Source organism: Gorilla gorilla, chromosome X (assembly GCF_029281585.2).
Source record: "Gorilla gorilla gorilla isolate KB3781 chromosome X, NHGRI_mGorGor1-v2.1_pri, whole genome shotgun sequence".
NCBI classification, from domain to species: Eukaryota; Metazoa; Chordata; class Mammalia; order Primates; family Hominidae; genus Gorilla; species Gorilla gorilla.
The window spans coordinates 128,586,917-128,604,166 of record NC_073247.2 but is presented as its reverse complement, the minus strand read 5'-3'; the positions used below and the strand labels follow the sequence as shown (position 1 = coordinate 128,604,166).

Sequence of the window (17,250 nt, the reverse complement as noted above, 5' to 3'; positions counted from 1 at the left end):
GAAGAAACAGTGAGCTCGAAGACAGACTATTTGAAAATACAGAGGAGACAAAAGAAAAAATAATAAAAAACAATGAAGCATGAATATAAAAATGAGAAAATAGCCTCAAAAAGGCAAACCTAAGAGTAATGGGCCTTAAAAAGAGGTAGAGAAAGAGATTGGGGTAGAAAGTTTATTCAAAAAGATAATAACAGAGAAGTTCCCAAACTTAGAGAAATACATTAATGTTCAAGTACAAGATGGTTATAGAACACCAGGTAGATTTAACCCAAAGAAGACTACCTCATGGCATTTAATAATAAAACCCCCAAAGATCAAGAATAAAGAAAGGAGTATAAAAGCAGCAAGAGAAAATAAACAAATAAAGTAAAATCGTGCTCTAAAATATTTGGCTACAGACTTTTCAGTGGAAACTGTACAGGTGAGAAGAAAGTGGCATGACATATTTAAAGTGCTGAAGGAAAAACAAATCTACATTAGACCATTATATCTGGTGAAATTTCAAACGTGAAAGAGAAATAAAGACTCACCAAGACTCCAAACCTGAGAGATTTCATCAATACCAGACCTGTCCTACAGGAAATGCTAAAGAGAATACTTCATTTAGAAAGAAAAGGACATTAATAAGCAATAAGAAATCATCTGAAGTATAAAACTCAGTGTTAATAGTAAGTATCCAGAAGAGCACATGATATTATAGCACTGTAACTGTGGTGTGTAAGCGACTCTTATCTTCAGTAGAAAGACTAAACAATTAACTAATCAAAAATAATAACTACAACAAGCTTTTAAGACAGTTCAATAAGATATAAATAGTTACAATAAAAAGTTAAAAAGTAGGAGGACAAAGTTACGGTGTAGAGTCTTTATTAGTTTCTTTTTGCTTGTTTGTTTATGCAAACAGTGTTAAATGATTATCAGCTTAAAATAATATGTTATAAGATAGTATTTGCAATCCCCATGGTAATCTCAAATATAAAAAGCCCACAAAGGACACAAAAAAATTAAAAGTCAAGAAGCTAAATCATATTACCAGAGAAAATCACCTTCACTAAAAGACAATAAAAACAGAAACAAGGAAGAGAAGACCACAAAACAACCAGAAAACATGTAGTAAGTTGGCAGAAGTGTGTCCTTACTTATCAATAATAACATTGAATGTAAATAAATTAAACTCTCCAATCAAAAGACATAGAGGCTGAATGCATTTAAAACCCAGGCCCGTTGATCTGTTGCCTGCAATAAAAACACTTTACATATAAAGAAAGACACAGACTGAAAATAAAGGGATTAAAAAAGATATTCCATGTCAATGAAAACAAGAAAAGAGCAGGAGTAGCCATATTTACATCACACAAAATAGATTTCAAGACAAAATCTATGATAAAAGTCAAATAAGTCACTGTATAGTAATAAACAGGCTAATTCAGCAAGATGACATAACAACTGTAAATATGTAAGTACCCAACACTAGGGCACCCAGATATATAAAGCAAATATTAGTAGAGCTAAAGAGAGAGTTAGGTCCCAATACGGTAATAGCTGGAGACTTCAAAACCCCATTTTCAACTTCAGAAAAGTCTTCCAGACAGAAAATCAACAAAGAAACATCACACTTAGTCTGAGCTATAGACAAAATTAATCTAACAGATATTTACCAAACATATCAGCCAAGAGCTGCAGAAAACACATTATTTTCCTCAGTAAATGAATTATTCTCAAGGATAGATCATACATTAGGTCACAAAACAAGTCTTAAATCATTCATAAAAATTGAATAAGCATCTTTTCTGATCACAATGGAATAAAATTAGAAATCAATAATTTGAATTTTGAAAACTGTACAAATACAATATGCTCCTGAATGGCCAGTGTGTTAATAAAACAATTAAGAAGAAAATTGAAAATTTTCTTGAAACAAATGATAATGGAAGCACAACATGCCAAATCCTATGGGATACAACAAAAGCTTTACTAAGAAGAAAGTTTATAGCTACAAATGCCCGGAGAAAAAAAACTTCAAATAAACAACTCAACAATACATCTTAAAGAATTAGAGAAGCAAGACCAAACCAAAGCCAAAGTTACTGTAATAAAAAATAATACACATCAGAGCAGAAATAAATGAAATTGAAATAAAGAAAACAGTACCAAAGATAAATAAAACAAAAAGTTGTTTTTTTAAAATGAAACAAAATAGAGAAAACTTTAGCTGCACTATAAAAAAGAGAGAAGACCCACATAAATACAATCAGAGATAAAAAAGGAGATATGACACATGTTAATACAGAAATTTAAAGGATCATTAGTGGCTACTATGAGCAACTAAATTCAAATAGGAAAATCTAGAAGAAACTGACAATTTCCTAAACACATACAACCTTTCAAGAGTGAATTATGAAAAACTTCCAAGCCTGAACAGACCAATACCAATGAGGTCAAAACCTTAAGAAAATGTCTGTCAATAAAGTAAAGCCTGGGGCCTGATGGCTTCACTGCTGAATTCTAGCACACATTTAAAAAACTAATGCCAATCCTACTCAAACTCTTCTAAAAGATAGAGGAATAGAGAATACGCCCAAACTCATGCTTCAAGGCCAGTATTACCCTGATACCACAATCAGACAAAGATACTTTAAATGGAGAAAACTACAAGCCAATGTTCCTGATGAATCTAGATGGAAAAACCCTCAACAAAATATTAGCAAACTGAATTTAAAAATACAATAAAAAATTTACTCATCATGACAGAGTGTGAATTTTTTTTTTTCTTTTGAGATAGGGTTTTGCTCTGTCACCCAGGCTGGAGTTCAGTGTTGCAATTTTAGCTCACTGCAACTTCCATCTCCTAGGTTGAAGCGATTCTTGTGCCTCAGCCTCCCAAGTAACTGGGACTACAGGCATGCACCACCACGCCCTGTTAATTTTGCTTTTTGTTTTGTTTTGTTTTGTAGAGACAGGGTCTTGCCATATTGTCCAGGCTGGTCTTATAGTCCTGCCTCAAGTGATCTACCCACTTCGGCCTCCCAAAGTGCTGGAATTACAAGAGTGTGCCACCACACCCTGCTATGACTGAGAGTGATTTACCCTGGGATGCAAACAAGCATGTTTCACTATATGAAAATTAATCAATGTGATACATTCTATCAACAGAATAAAGGATAAAACCATGTGATCATTTCAATTAATACTGAAGAAACAATTGATAAAATTCAATATTACTTTATAATAAAAACCTTCAAAACACTGGCCATAGAAGGAACATACCTCAAGATAATAAAAGCCACATATGACAGACCCTCAACTAGTATTATACTGAATGGGGAATAACTTATATTCTCTCTTCTAAGTTCTGGAACACAATAAGGATGCCCATTTTCACCGCTGTTATTCAGCATAGTCCTGGAATTCTGCGCTAGAGCAATCATTCAAGAGAAAGATATAAAGGGCATCCAACTTGGAAAATAAAAAGTGAAATTATCCTGGTTTGCAGATAATATAATCTTGTATTTGAAAAAAACTAAAAACACCATTTAGTTATTTTCAAATGGGCAATTGAATTATTATTGACTATCGTCATCCTATTGTGGTATATACTAGGTCTTATTCATTCATTCTAACTATTTTTATGTACCCATTAATCATCCCCAGTTTCCCCTTACTCCCGCAGTACCTTTCTCAACCTCTGCTAGACATCTTTATACTCTAACTCAGTAGGTTCAACTGCTTTGTTTCTAGATCTCACAAGTAAGTGAGAAAATGCAATGTGGTCTTTCTGTGACTGGCTTATTTTACTTAACATAATGACCTCCAGTTTCATACAGGTTCTTGCAACTGACTCCATCACGTCTGTTTTCCCAGATAGAGGTCACATGTGGAGCTGGAAATCCAATATAACCAAGCAGTATCTAGTATTCCCTTCCACTTCAAGGTGTCAATGGAGGCTGAGTATGAAATATGGAATCAATCACCATTTGGAAGTAATGAGAAGGTAGCCATCTTCCTCCTGTCAGAGGAGGCTGACCAAAACAGAATATTTAAATAAGTTCCAGCCTTTTAAACCATTATACCCAAAATGTACCATATTTAATCAAATATCACTCATCAAACCAAGACCAGGAAAATCTCAACTTGAATAAGATGAGAAAATCAACAGATGCCAACAAGGTGATACAGATGTTAAAATTATCTAAAAGTATTTAAAAGAAGCCATTAAATAAATTTTTCAATGAATAATTATAAATACTCTTGAAATTAAAGATAGAAAACTATAGCAAGCAAACAGGAGATAGAAAGTGAAGTGGAAATTTTAGAACTCAAATACCTAATGATGAAAAAAAAAACTCAATGGATGGGTTCAAAATGGTAAAAAGTGGAATAAAAAAAGAAATTAAAGAGAGAATAGTAGAAACTACCCAGTATCAACAGAGAGAAAATAAACTAAAAAAACAAGAACAGAAACTCTGGGACATGCAGAATTGTAGCAGAAGATATGCATGTCGCTGGCATCCCAGACACAGAGGTTAAAGGGCTCTGAAAGTATTTGAGAAAATAATGGCTGAAAGATTGCCAAATTTGGTGAAAGGCACACATCTCAAATGCAAGAAGCTGAGCAAACTTTAAAAAGGATAAACCTAAATATATTCGTATCAAGAAGTATCATATTCTAGCTTCTGAAAACTAAGGACAAAAAAAAATAAATCTTGAAGACTTGGAGAGAGAAATGACACCTTACCTATAAAGAAACACTAACTGAAATTACACAGGATTTCACATTAGAAGCTATGAGGGCCACAGTATTTTTCAAGTGCTAAAATTAAAAAAAAACTGAAAGCTTAAATTCTATAACCAGTGAAAATGCCTATCAGAAATAAAGAAAAAATGAAAATGTGCTCAAATGATGAAAAACTAAAAGAAGTTTTTGCCAGTAGTAAAAATATTGGCAAATACAATAGATTTCTTTTCTCCTCTTGAAGTTTCTTTTTTATTATTATTATTCATTAAGTTCTAGGATACATGTGCACAACGTGTAGGTTGGTTACACATAGGTATACATGTGGCATGTTGGTTTGCTGCACCCATCAACTTGTCATTTACATTAGGCATTTGTCCTAATGCTATCCCTCCCCCAGCCCCCCACACCCCAACAGGCCCCGGTGTGTGATGTTCCCCGCTCTGAAGTTTCTAAATTATATTTGATGGATTAAGTAAAATTATAATATTGCACACTGTGATATAGTTATTTATATGGATAAAAATTTTAAAACTATTATAAATAGGGGAGAACAGAGAGATGTTAAGTATGATTTTTTACATTTCCCTCAAACTGGTACATTATCACTGAAAGTGGTTTGTCAGTTTCTTAAAAAATGAAATTTGAACTTATCATGATGCCTCATAATCACTCTCCTGGGCATTTATCCCAGAAAAAAATTTAAAAAAACTTATGTACACACAAAAACTTGAATGTAAATGTTTATATCAGCTTTATTAGCAATAGCCTAAACTGAAAACACATGAAACATTGTACAATAGGTAAATAGTAAAACTGTGGTACATCCATACCATGAGATACTACTCAGCAATAAAAAAGTATACATTACTGATAACACACAACAACTGTATCTCAAATATATTACACTTAGTGTAAAAAACCCAATCTCAAAATGTCACAAACTGTATAATCCCATTTATATATTATTTTTTAAATGGCAAAATTATAGATATGAAAAACATATTACTGGTCATCAGGAGTTAACAGTAATGAGCAGGGGTTTGGGGGTTGGGTCAAGAAGTAGTATAAAAGATCCTGATAATGCTTACATGTGATAAAATGACATGCAACCATATCAATTTATAATTTTGGTATTATAGTATGATTACCTAAGATGCGACCATCGTGGGAACTGGATGAAGGCTGCATAGAATATCTATTTACTGTTTTTCTATCTATAACTACTTCAAAATAAAAAGTTAAGAAAAAACACAAAAAAAATTCAAAATGAAATAAATGAATTCTAAACATCGTAGAAAAGTTTCTCTGAATTATTTTGTTTAATAAAACTTTTGTTTTAACTGAATACACAGGGTATGTAAATGTCATAATAATTTCAAACAGAAAAACTTAGGTTTGAAAAGTACTAAGTCATGGTTTAGTCAATCGAATTTACTTTAAGCAATGTTTTGTTGGAGTGGCCACTGCCATCCATGTGAACAAGCACACAGAGGCCTTACAGGGTCCAGTGTCTGCCAGTGTCCTATCCTCATGCTAACACCAATCCCAGCATAAACACACACACACACAGATGCCAGTTGGGCTCACAACCCCCTTGTGCCATGCTGTTACCGCTGCTGCTGTGAATGGCCACAAAGAGGCCAGCACCCCTGCATCCACCAGCACCTTGCTGCAGCCAATGAGCGTGCACCTCACCACACCGTCACTGTTAATGGCATGTGCAAACAAGAACAGATCCCACTATCATTGCCCTATGAAGTGTTTTGGCTTCCATCACCAGTCAGAATGTTGTGACCAGCAGTCTGGGAACACCTTGGGCCCTCCGGCATGGCAGGTTCTTAACCCTGAGGAGCCAGAAAGCAAAGCTGGGGGCCCAATATTAGCTCCCTAGGGATACAGCATGCAGGCCAGGAGTCCTAATCTAAGCCTTGACCCCCTAAAATATTTCAAAAATGAAGCCAGTTGACTGATTCCACCTTATACCACAGTCAATCCCCTGAAAAAGAAAAAGGGGGTCGTGTTTCACAAAAAAGAGACTTTAAACTAACAAAGATCAAAAAAGAGAAAGAATAACATTACATAATGCTAAAGGACTCAATTCAACATGAACTATTCTAAATATATATGCACCCAACAAAGAAGCACTCAGATGTATAAATCAAATTCTTAGAGACCTATGAAGCAATTTACGTAACCACACAATAAGAGTGGGAGACTTTAATACTCTAATGACAGTATTAGACAGATCATCGAGGTAGAAAACTAACAAAGATATTCAGGCCTTTAACTCAACATTTGATGAAAGGGACCTAAGAGCCATCTGCAGAACTCTATCCAAAAACAAAAGAATATACATTCTTCTCATCTGCACATGGCACATACTCTAAAATCAACCACGAAATTGTGCATAAAACAATTATTAGCAAATTAAAAGAAAATCATACCAACCACACTCTTAGCACACAGTGTGATAAAACCAAAAATCAATGCTCAATCCATACTCAATCCAAAATCAATACTCAAAACTATACAATTAAATTAAAATTAAACAACCTGCTGCTAAATGACTTCTGGTTAAATAATGAAATTAAGGAATAAATGAAGGAATTCTTTGAAAATAATGAGAAAAAAGATACAACATACCAGTATATCTGGGGACCAGCCAAAGCAATGTTAGGAGGAAAGTTTATTACACTAAATGCCCACATCAAAAAGTCAGAAAGGTCTCAAATGAACAACTTAACATCACACATACAGAAACTAGAGACAACGGCAAACTAACCCCAAAGTTAGCAGAATACAGCAAATAACCAAAATCAGAGCTGAACTGAAGAAAATTGAGTCACCAAAAATCATACCAAAGATCAATGAAGCCAGGAGCTGGTCCTTTGGAAAAATTAATAAGATGGACTGCTCGCTAAAGTAATAAAGAAAAAAATGGAGAAGATCCAAATATACGCAATCAGAAATGACAAAGGGAACGTTACGGCTAACCCCACAGAATTACAAAAAACCCTTAGAGGCTACTATGAACACCTCTATGAACACAAGCTAAAAATACTGCCCAAGCTAGAATAAATGGATACATTCCTGGAAACATACAACCTCCCCAAATTGAAACAGGAAGAGATTTAATCCCTGAACAGACCAATAATGAGTTCAGAAGTTGAATCAATAATAAAAAGCCTACAAACCAGAAAAAAGCCCAGGTCCAGATGGATTCATGGCCAAATTGTACCAAATGTATAAGAAAGAGCTGGTACCATCCCTACTGAAAGGATTTCAAAAAAATTTAGGAGAGAACTCCTCCCTAACTCATTCTATGAGGCCAGCATCATCTTGACATTAAAACCTGGCAAAGACAAAACAAAACAAAAACTTCAAGTCAATATCTTTGATGAACATAGATGCAAAAATATTCAGCAAAATACTCGCAAACTGAATCCAGCAGCACATAAAAAACTAATACACTATGGTCAAGTAGGCATTTTTACTTGGGATGCAAGTTTGGCTCAACCTACACAAATCAATAAACGTTATTCATCATAAAAAAAAGAACTAAAAACAAAATTCTTATGATCACCTCAATAGACACAGAAAAAACTTTCAACAAAATTGAACATTGTTTTATGTTAAAAACTCTCAACAATGTAGGCATTAATGTAACAACTTGAAAATAATAAGAGCCATCTATGAAAAACCCACCACCAACATCATACAGAATGGGCAAAAGCTGGAAGCATTCTCTTTGAAAACTGAAACAAGACAAGAATGCCTTCTCTCACCACTCCTATTCAACATAGTACTGGAAGTCCCAGCTAGAGTAATCAGGCAAGAGAAAGAAATAAAAGGCATTGAAATAGAAAGAGACGAAGTCAAACTATCCTTGTTTATGGAAGATATGATTCTATGCCTAGAAAACCCCATAGTCTGTCCAAAAGTAACTTGATCAGATACACAACCTTTGCAACGTTTCAGCATACAAAATACATATATAAAAATTAGTACCAGCTGGGCATGGCGGCTCACGCCTGTAATCCCAGCAGTTTGGGAAGCAAAGGTGGTCAGATTGCCTGAGGTCAGGAGTTCAAGACCAGTCTGGCCAGCATGGTGAAACCCCGTCTCTACTAAAAATACAAAAAAATTAGCCAGACGTGGTGGTGTGTGCCTGTAATCCCAGCTACTCGGGAGGCTGAGGCAGGGGAATTGTTTGAATCAGGGAGGTGGAGGTTGCAGTGAGCTGAGATCATGCCACTGCACTCCAGCCTGGGCGACAGAGCGAGACTCCATCTGAAACAAACAAAAAAAATTAGTACCATTCCTATACACCAGCAACATAGAAACTAGAAGCCAAATCAATAATGCAATCCCGTTCACAATATTCACAAAGTAACAAAATATCTAGGAATACAGTTAACCAGGGAGGTGAAAGACCTCCACAAGAGTAAAAATCACTGCTCAAAGGAATCAGAGACAACATAAAGAAATGGAAAAACATTCTATGTCCATGGATAAGAAGAATCAATATTGTTAAAATGGCCATACTGCCCAAAGCAATTTACAGATTCAATGCTATTCTCATCAAACTACTGATGACATTCTTCACAGAATTAGAAAAAATGATTTTAAAATTCATGTGGAACCAAAGAAGAACCCAAATAGCCAAGACAATCTTATGCAAAAAGAAGAAAGTTGGATACATTACATTATCTGACTTTAAACTATAATACAAGGCTACAGTAACAAAAACAGCATGGTCTTGGCACAAAAACAGACACACAAGCCACTGGAACAGAATAGAGAACCTAGATATAATGCTGCACACCTGTAACCCTCTGATATTCAACAAAACTGACAAAAACAAGCAATAGGGAAAGAACTTTTTATTCAATAAATGGTGCTGAGATAACTGGCTAGCCATATGCAGAAATTTGAAACTGGATGCCCTTTTTACACAATATACAAAAATTAACTCAAAATGGATTGAAGTCTTAAATGTAAAACCTAAAACTATAAAAACCCTGGACAATAACCCACGAAATACCATTCTGGGCATAAGACCTTGGAAAAACTTCATGTCAAAGATGCCAAAAGCAATTACAACAAAAACAAAAGTTGGCCAGTGGCATCTAATTAAAATAAACGGCTTCTGCATAGCAAAATAAACTATCAACTGAGTAAACAGACAACTTATAGAATGGGAGAAAATATTTGCAAACTATGAATGTGACAAAGGTCTATTATCCATAATCTATAAAAAATTTAAACAAATTTACAAGCAAAAGACAACCCCATTAACAAGTGGGCAAAGGAAATGGACACTTTTCAAAAGAAGACATACATGCAGCCAACAAGCATATAAAAAATGACCAACATCACCGATTATTAGAGAAATGCAAATCAAAACTACAATGAGATAATATTTCATAAGGGTCAGAATGGCTATTATTAAAAACTCAAAAAATAACAGATGCTGGCAAGGTTGTTGAGAAAAGGAACACTTATGCACTGCTTGTGGGGATGTAAATTAGTTCAGCCATCATGGAAAGCAGTTTGGCGATTTCTCAAAAAACTTAAAAGAGAATTACCATCTGACCCAGCCATCTCATTATTGGGTATATACCCAAATGAATATAAATCATTCTACTATAAAGACACATTCACGTGTATGTTTATCGCAGTAAAATTCACAACAATAAATAATACTGGTCATAGAATAATAAATGGCATTAGTATTGATACCAAGGGACAAAAGATGCTCATTAGATCATACCTACTAATCTGTTGATATCTATAACATTTTGTCTTAATATTTAAAAACATACCAAAAATCATGAAGTACCGTTGGAGGAATTATTTTTTCTATCTAAAAGCAAAGAAACATCATAGAAGACTAACTCTTCAGAAAAGATTTACTGTTTTTTTTTTTCTAAGTCGGGGGAAATAGAAGTTATACAAAGGCAGATTTCAGCTCAACCTAAGAAAAAATGTTTGAATGGATAGACCTTTTATGTAATCATGGTATCATGGTATAGTCCATCTCAGTAAATAGTGAAGTCCCTCTTTTTGTGGGATGTTTCAAGCAGAGACTCAAACCCAGCTTTCCTGTCAGTGATACTGTGATATTCAAATATTTAATTTTACCATATTTTTAGGATCTCCCTTCCCTATCATACTTCACAATAACATGATTAAGTTTTTAATGCTTATTATCTGCCATGCACCTAAGAGCTTTTCATGTCTTCATTTATCAAATATTTGTGGAATGACTGAAATGGGCCAGAAACAAGTTTAGACAAAAAAGGTATAGCAATGAAAAGAAGAAATAAAGTTTCTCTTGTAAAGCTTATGTTACACTGGGAAAGAGAGGTGATAAGTAATATGTATCAGGGAGTAATAAGTGCTATGATTAAAAATGTGGCAAATTGAGGGAATAGAGAATGATGAGGAGGCGTGTTATTTTAGACTGGCGAAGAAAGGTTTCTCTAAGTGACATTTGAGCAAAGTCTACAATAAAGTGAGGGAAAGAGCCATGTGATTTTTTATTTCTTTTTTTTAGAGGGAGTCTCGCTCTGTCACCCAGATTGGAGTGCAGTGGCGTGATCTCGGCTCACCACAACCTCTGCCCCCAGGGTTCAAGCCACTCTTTTGCCTCAGCCTCCTGAATAGCTGGGATTACAGGTTCGTGCCACCATGCCCGGCTAATTTTTGTATTTTGAGTACAGACGAGGTTTCACCGTGTTGGCCAGACTGTCTTGAACTCCTGACCTCGTGATCCACCCGCCTAGGTCTCCCAAAGTGCTGGGATTACAGGCATGAGCCACCACACCCGGCTGCCATGTGGATTTTTTTTTTTTTATTATTATACTTCAAGTTTTAGGGTACATGTGCACAATGTGCAGGTTAGTTACATATGTATACATGTGCCATGCTGGTGTGCTGCACCCATTAACTTGTCATCTAGCATTAGGTATATCTCCTAATGCTATCCCTCCCCACTCCCCCCATCCCACAACAGTCCCCAGAGTGTGATGTTCCCCTTCCTGTGTCCATGTGTTCTCATTGTTCAATTCCCACCTATGAGTGAGAATATGCGGTGTTTGGTTTTTTGTCCTTGCGATAGTTTGCTGAGAATGATGATTTCCAGCTTCATCCATGTCCCTACAAAGGACATGAACTCATCATTTTTTATGGCTGCATAGTATTCCATGGTATATATGTGCCACATTTTCTTAATCCAGTCTATCATTGTTGGACGTTTGGCTTGGTTCCAAGTCTTTGCTATCGTGAATAGTGCCGCAATAAACATATGTGTGCATGTGTCTTTATAGCAGCATGATTTATAGTCCTTTGGGTATATACCCAGTAATGGGATGGCTGGGTCAAATGGTATTTCTAGTCCTAGATCCCTGAGGAATCGCCACACTGACTTCCACAATGGTTGAACCAGTTTACAGTCCCACCAACAGTGTGAAAGTGTTCCTGTTTCTCCACATCCTCTCCAGCACCTGTTGTTTCCTGACTTTTTAATGATTGCCCTTCTAACTGGTGTGAGATGGTATCTCATTGTGGTTTTGATTTGCATTTCTCTGATGGCCAGTGATGATGAGCATTTTTTCATGTGTCTTTTGGCTGCATAAATGTCTTCTTTTGAGAAGTGTCTGTTCATATCCTTCGCCCACTTTTTGATGGGGTTGTTTGTCTTTTTCTTGTAAATTTGTTGGAGTTCATTGTAGATTCTGGATATTAGCCCTTTGTCAGATGAGTAGGTTGCAAAAATTTTCTCCCATGTTGTAGGTTGCCTGTTCACTCTGATAGTAGTTTCTTTTGCTGTGCAGAAGCTCTTTAGTTTAATTAGATCCCATTTGTCAATTTTGTCTTTTGTTGCCATTGCTTTTGGTGTTTTAGACATGAAGTCCTTTCCCATGCCTATGTCCTGAATGGTAATGCCTAGGTTTTCTTCTAGGGTTTTTATGGTTTTAGGTCTAACATTTAAGTCTTTAATCCATCTTGAATTAATTTTTGTATAAGGTGTAAGGAAGGGATCCAGTTTCAGCTTTCTACATATGGCTAGCCAGTTTTCCCGGCACCATTTATTAAATAGAGAATCCTTTCCCCATTGCTTGTTTTTCTCAGGTTTGTCAAAGATCAGATAGTTGTAGATATGCAGTGTTATTTCTGAGGGCTCTGTTCTGTTCCATTGATCTATATCTCTGTTTTGGTACCAGTACCATGCTGTTTTGGTTACTGTAGCCTTGTAGTATAGTTTGAAGCCATGTGGATTTTTAAAGAAAATTTTTGGAGGAGGAATGCATTAGGTAGAAGTAACAAAAGACCCAAAGGTCCTGAGACCAGAGCTTGCTTGGTGTGTTCAAGGCACAGAAAGGTGTCTTTGATTTCTGTCCAATCTACTATCTCATCTTGCACACTCTCTCCCATTCTTATAATACTTCAGCCATATTTACTTTTATTCAATGTGCTAGCACATCTTCTTAATTGACTTTTTCATATGCTATATTCTTTGCCTGGGAAGCATTTCTTACATCTCCTTCTATCTAGCGATCACTTACTCAGCCTTTAGGCTTTTGATTATGGTTTTCTGTGGGAGGTTGCCTGGGTTAAACACCTTTCCTCTTATACCCTATAGAAAGAGTTGTCATATAAATTAATATCCAAACTAAAACATTTTTGAGGCTAAAAAAGGGTGATATCAGTGATTATGTTGGGCCAACAACTGTAAACTATACCTATAGAGTTTATATAGTATTTGTATATATATTTTGTCCTATACATACATAACACAGTAAGATATTAAGAACAAATAACTAATTATAAACTAATAATAAAATAGAACAACTATAACAATACATTGTAACAAAAGCTATGTGAATGTGGACTCATTCTCTCTCTATCTCGTGTGTGTGTGTGTGTGTGTGTGTGTGTGTGTGTCACTGTCTCTCTGTCTTTCAACATCTTATTGCATTGTACTCACCCAGTTTCTTTCTTTTCTTTTTTTTTTTTTTCTGTTTTTGAAATGGGTCTCACTCTGTCACCCAGGCTGGAGTGCAGTGACACCATCTCGGCTCATGGCAATCTCTGCCTCCTCTCACCCATTTTCTGAATGCAGCTGACCATGGGTAACTGAAACCTAGGAAAGTGAAACCACAGATAAAGGGGTACCACTGTATATGGTGGCTGAGTATTGGAGGCATGTGGTGAAGAATGTGGAGTTGAACTAGAAGAAAGGAGAAAGAGGTCAATGTTGCTCGGGAATTATTCTCTTTGCAAGGTTAAGCTAACAACTATGTCATTGCAAACCTCAGTTTGAGAAAACTATTTGAAAAGAAAGCCACAAGAACAAAGCTGGAGGGATCACGCTACCTGACTTCAAACTATACTACAAGGCTACAGTAACCAAAACAGCATGGTACTGGTACCAAAACAGAGATACAGACCAATGGAACAGAATACAGCCCTCAGAAATAATGCCGCATATCTACAACCATCTGATCTTTGACAAACCTGACAAAAACAAGCAATGGGGAAAGGATTCCCTATTTAAGAAACGGTGCTGGGAAAACCGGCTAGTCATATGTAGAAAGCTGAAACTGGATCCCTTCCTTACACCTTATACAAAAATTAATTCAAGATGGATTAAAGACTTAAATGTTAGACCTAAAACCATAAAAACCCTAGAAGAAAACCTAGGCAATACCATTCAGGACATAGGCATGGGAAAGGACTTCATGTCTAAAACACCAAAAGCAATGGCAACAAAAACCAAAATTGACAAATGGGATCTAATTAAACTAAAGAGCTTCTGCACAGCAAAAAAAAACTACCATCAGAATGAACAGGCAACCTACAGAATGGGAGAAAATTTTTGCAATCTACTCATCTGACAAAGGGCTAATATCCAGAATCTACAACGAACTCCAACAAATTTACAAGAAAAAAACAAACAACCCCATCAAAAAGTGGGCGAAGGATATGAACAGACACTTCTTAAAAGAAGACATTTATGCAGCCAAAAGACACATGAAAAAATGCTCATCATCACTGGCCATCAGAGAAATGCAAATCAAAACCACAATGAGATACCATCTCACACCAGTTAGAAGGGCAATCATTAAAAAGTCAGGAAACAACAGGTGCTGGAGAGGATGTGGAGAAATAGGAACACTTTTACACTGTTGGTGGGACTGTAAACTGGTTCAACCATTGTGGAAGTCAGTCTGGTGATTCCTCAGAGATCTAGAACTAGAAATACCATTTGACCTAGCCATTCCGTTACTGGGTATACACCCAGAGGATTATAAATCATGCTGCTATAAAGACACACACACACGTATGTTTATTGCAGCACTGTTTACAATAGCAAAGACTTGGAACCAAGCCAAACGTCCAACAATGATAGACTGGATTAAGAAAATGTGGCACATATACACCATGGAATACTATGCAGCCATAAAAAATGATGAGTTCATGTCCTTTGTAGGGACATGGATGAAGCTGGAAACCATCATTCTCAGCAAACTATCGCAAGGACAAGAAACCAAACACCGCATATTCTCACTCAAAGGTGGAATTGAGAAATGAGAATACATGGACACAGGAAGGGGGACACAGGAAAGACATCATACACCTGGGCCTGCTGTGCGGTGGGTGGAGGGGGGAGTGATAGCATTTGGAGATATACCTAATGTTAAATGACGAGTTACTGGGTGCAGCACACCAACATGGCACATGTATACATATGTAACCAACCTGCATGTTGTGCACATGTATCCTAAAACTTAAAGTATAATAATAAAAAAAAAGAAAATGTTTGTGTTGGCCTGGGCAGCACATATACTAAAATTGGAATGATACAGAGAAGATTAGCATGGCCCCTGCACAAGGATGACATGCAAATTCGTGACATGTTCCATATTTTTCAGGAAACAACAGATGCTGGAGAGAATGTGGAGAACTTAGGCATGCTTTGACACTGTTGGTGGGAGTGTAAATTAGTTCAAACACTGCGGAAGACAGTGTGGTGATTCCTCAGGGATCTAGAACTAGAAATACCATTTGACCTAGCCATCCCATTACTGGGTATACACCCAAAGGACTATAAATCATGCTGCTATAAAGACACATGCACACGTACGTTTATTGCGGCATTATTCACAATAGCAAAGACTTGGAACCAAGCCAAATGTCCAACAATGATAGACTGGATTAAGAAAATGTGGCACATATACACCGTGGAATACTATGCAGCCATAAAAAACGATGAGTTCATGTCCTTTGTAGGGACATGGATGAAAGTGGAAATCATCATTCTCAGTAAACTATCGCAAGAACAAAAAACCAAACACTGCATATTCTCACTCATAGGTGGAAATTGAACAATGAGATCACATGGACACAGGAAGGAGAACATCCCACTCTGGGGACTGTTGTGGGGTGGGGGGAGGGGGGAGGGATAGCACTGGGAGATATACCTAATGCTAGATGACGAGTTAGTGGGTGCAGCGCACCAGCATGGCACATGTATACATATGTAACTAATCTGCACAATGTGCACATGTACCCTAAAACTTAAAGTATAATAATAAAAGAGAAAAAAAAAAGAAAAAGAAAATGTGGCACATATACACCATGGAATACTATGCAGCCATAAAAAAATGATGAGTTCAGGTCCTTTTCAGGGACATGGATGAAGATGGAAATCATCATTCTCAGCAAACTAATGCAGGGACAGAAAACCAAATACCACATGTTTTCAGTAATATGTGGGAGTTGAACAGTGAGAACACATGGACACCGGGAGGGGAACATCATACACCGGGGCCTGTTGGGGGTGGGGGTGTTGGGGAGGGATAGCATTAGGATAAATACCTAGCATAGATGACGGCTTGTTACGTGCAGCAAACCACCATGATCCCTATGTAACAAACCTGCATGTTCTGCACATGTGTCCCAGAACTTAAAGTATATCTAAAAAATGCTTAATGTGGTTTTGAATCTCAAATAAAATGACACCTTCAAAAACAAAAACAAGAAGAAAGCCACCATGGAAATTTAAGGTATCAAAATCACTTATACTTAAAGAAGCAATTTCACATCTAATGCTGGAAACTACAGCTTATGATTTCTAGTCATCCAGTGAAATAAAACGTGAATTTGCTCATTATTGACTTGATATCATTTTCTGAAATATATCTGAGGTTTTAGAGATGTTAGTAGTTGAGTTCTGCCTTGTCTTTTTTTCTCTTGGAGTCTTTATTATGCTCCGTTTCCATGCATCAGATGTCTCCAAATCACTTTAGTCATGTTGTTCTCCCCTTTACTTTGATTGAGTTTGATATTTTCCACCATCTGGTTTCAGGCTTTTAAATGGGTATCTGGAGGCTAATATTTCAACATTCTAGTAAGAAATGGTAATTAAAAAATATGTTTCCTTTATTACTCTGTGGTGACTGAAAGAAAACAGGCAAACAGTACTACATTGTCTCTCATTTTAATGC

General features: G+C 36.3%; 1 non-coding gene across 1 annotated transcript; it reads left to right on the top strand.

The window, feature by feature from the left end:
• The first annotated feature begins 15,565 nt into the window (after nt 1–15,565).
• Nucleotides 15,566–15,672, top strand: LOC115932452 (U6 spliceosomal RNA). Its single transcript, XR_004068732.2, has one exon. It is a non-coding gene; the product is annotated as a U6 spliceosomal RNA (small nuclear RNA).
• The last annotated feature ends 1,578 nt before the right edge of the window (nt 15,673–17,250 follow it).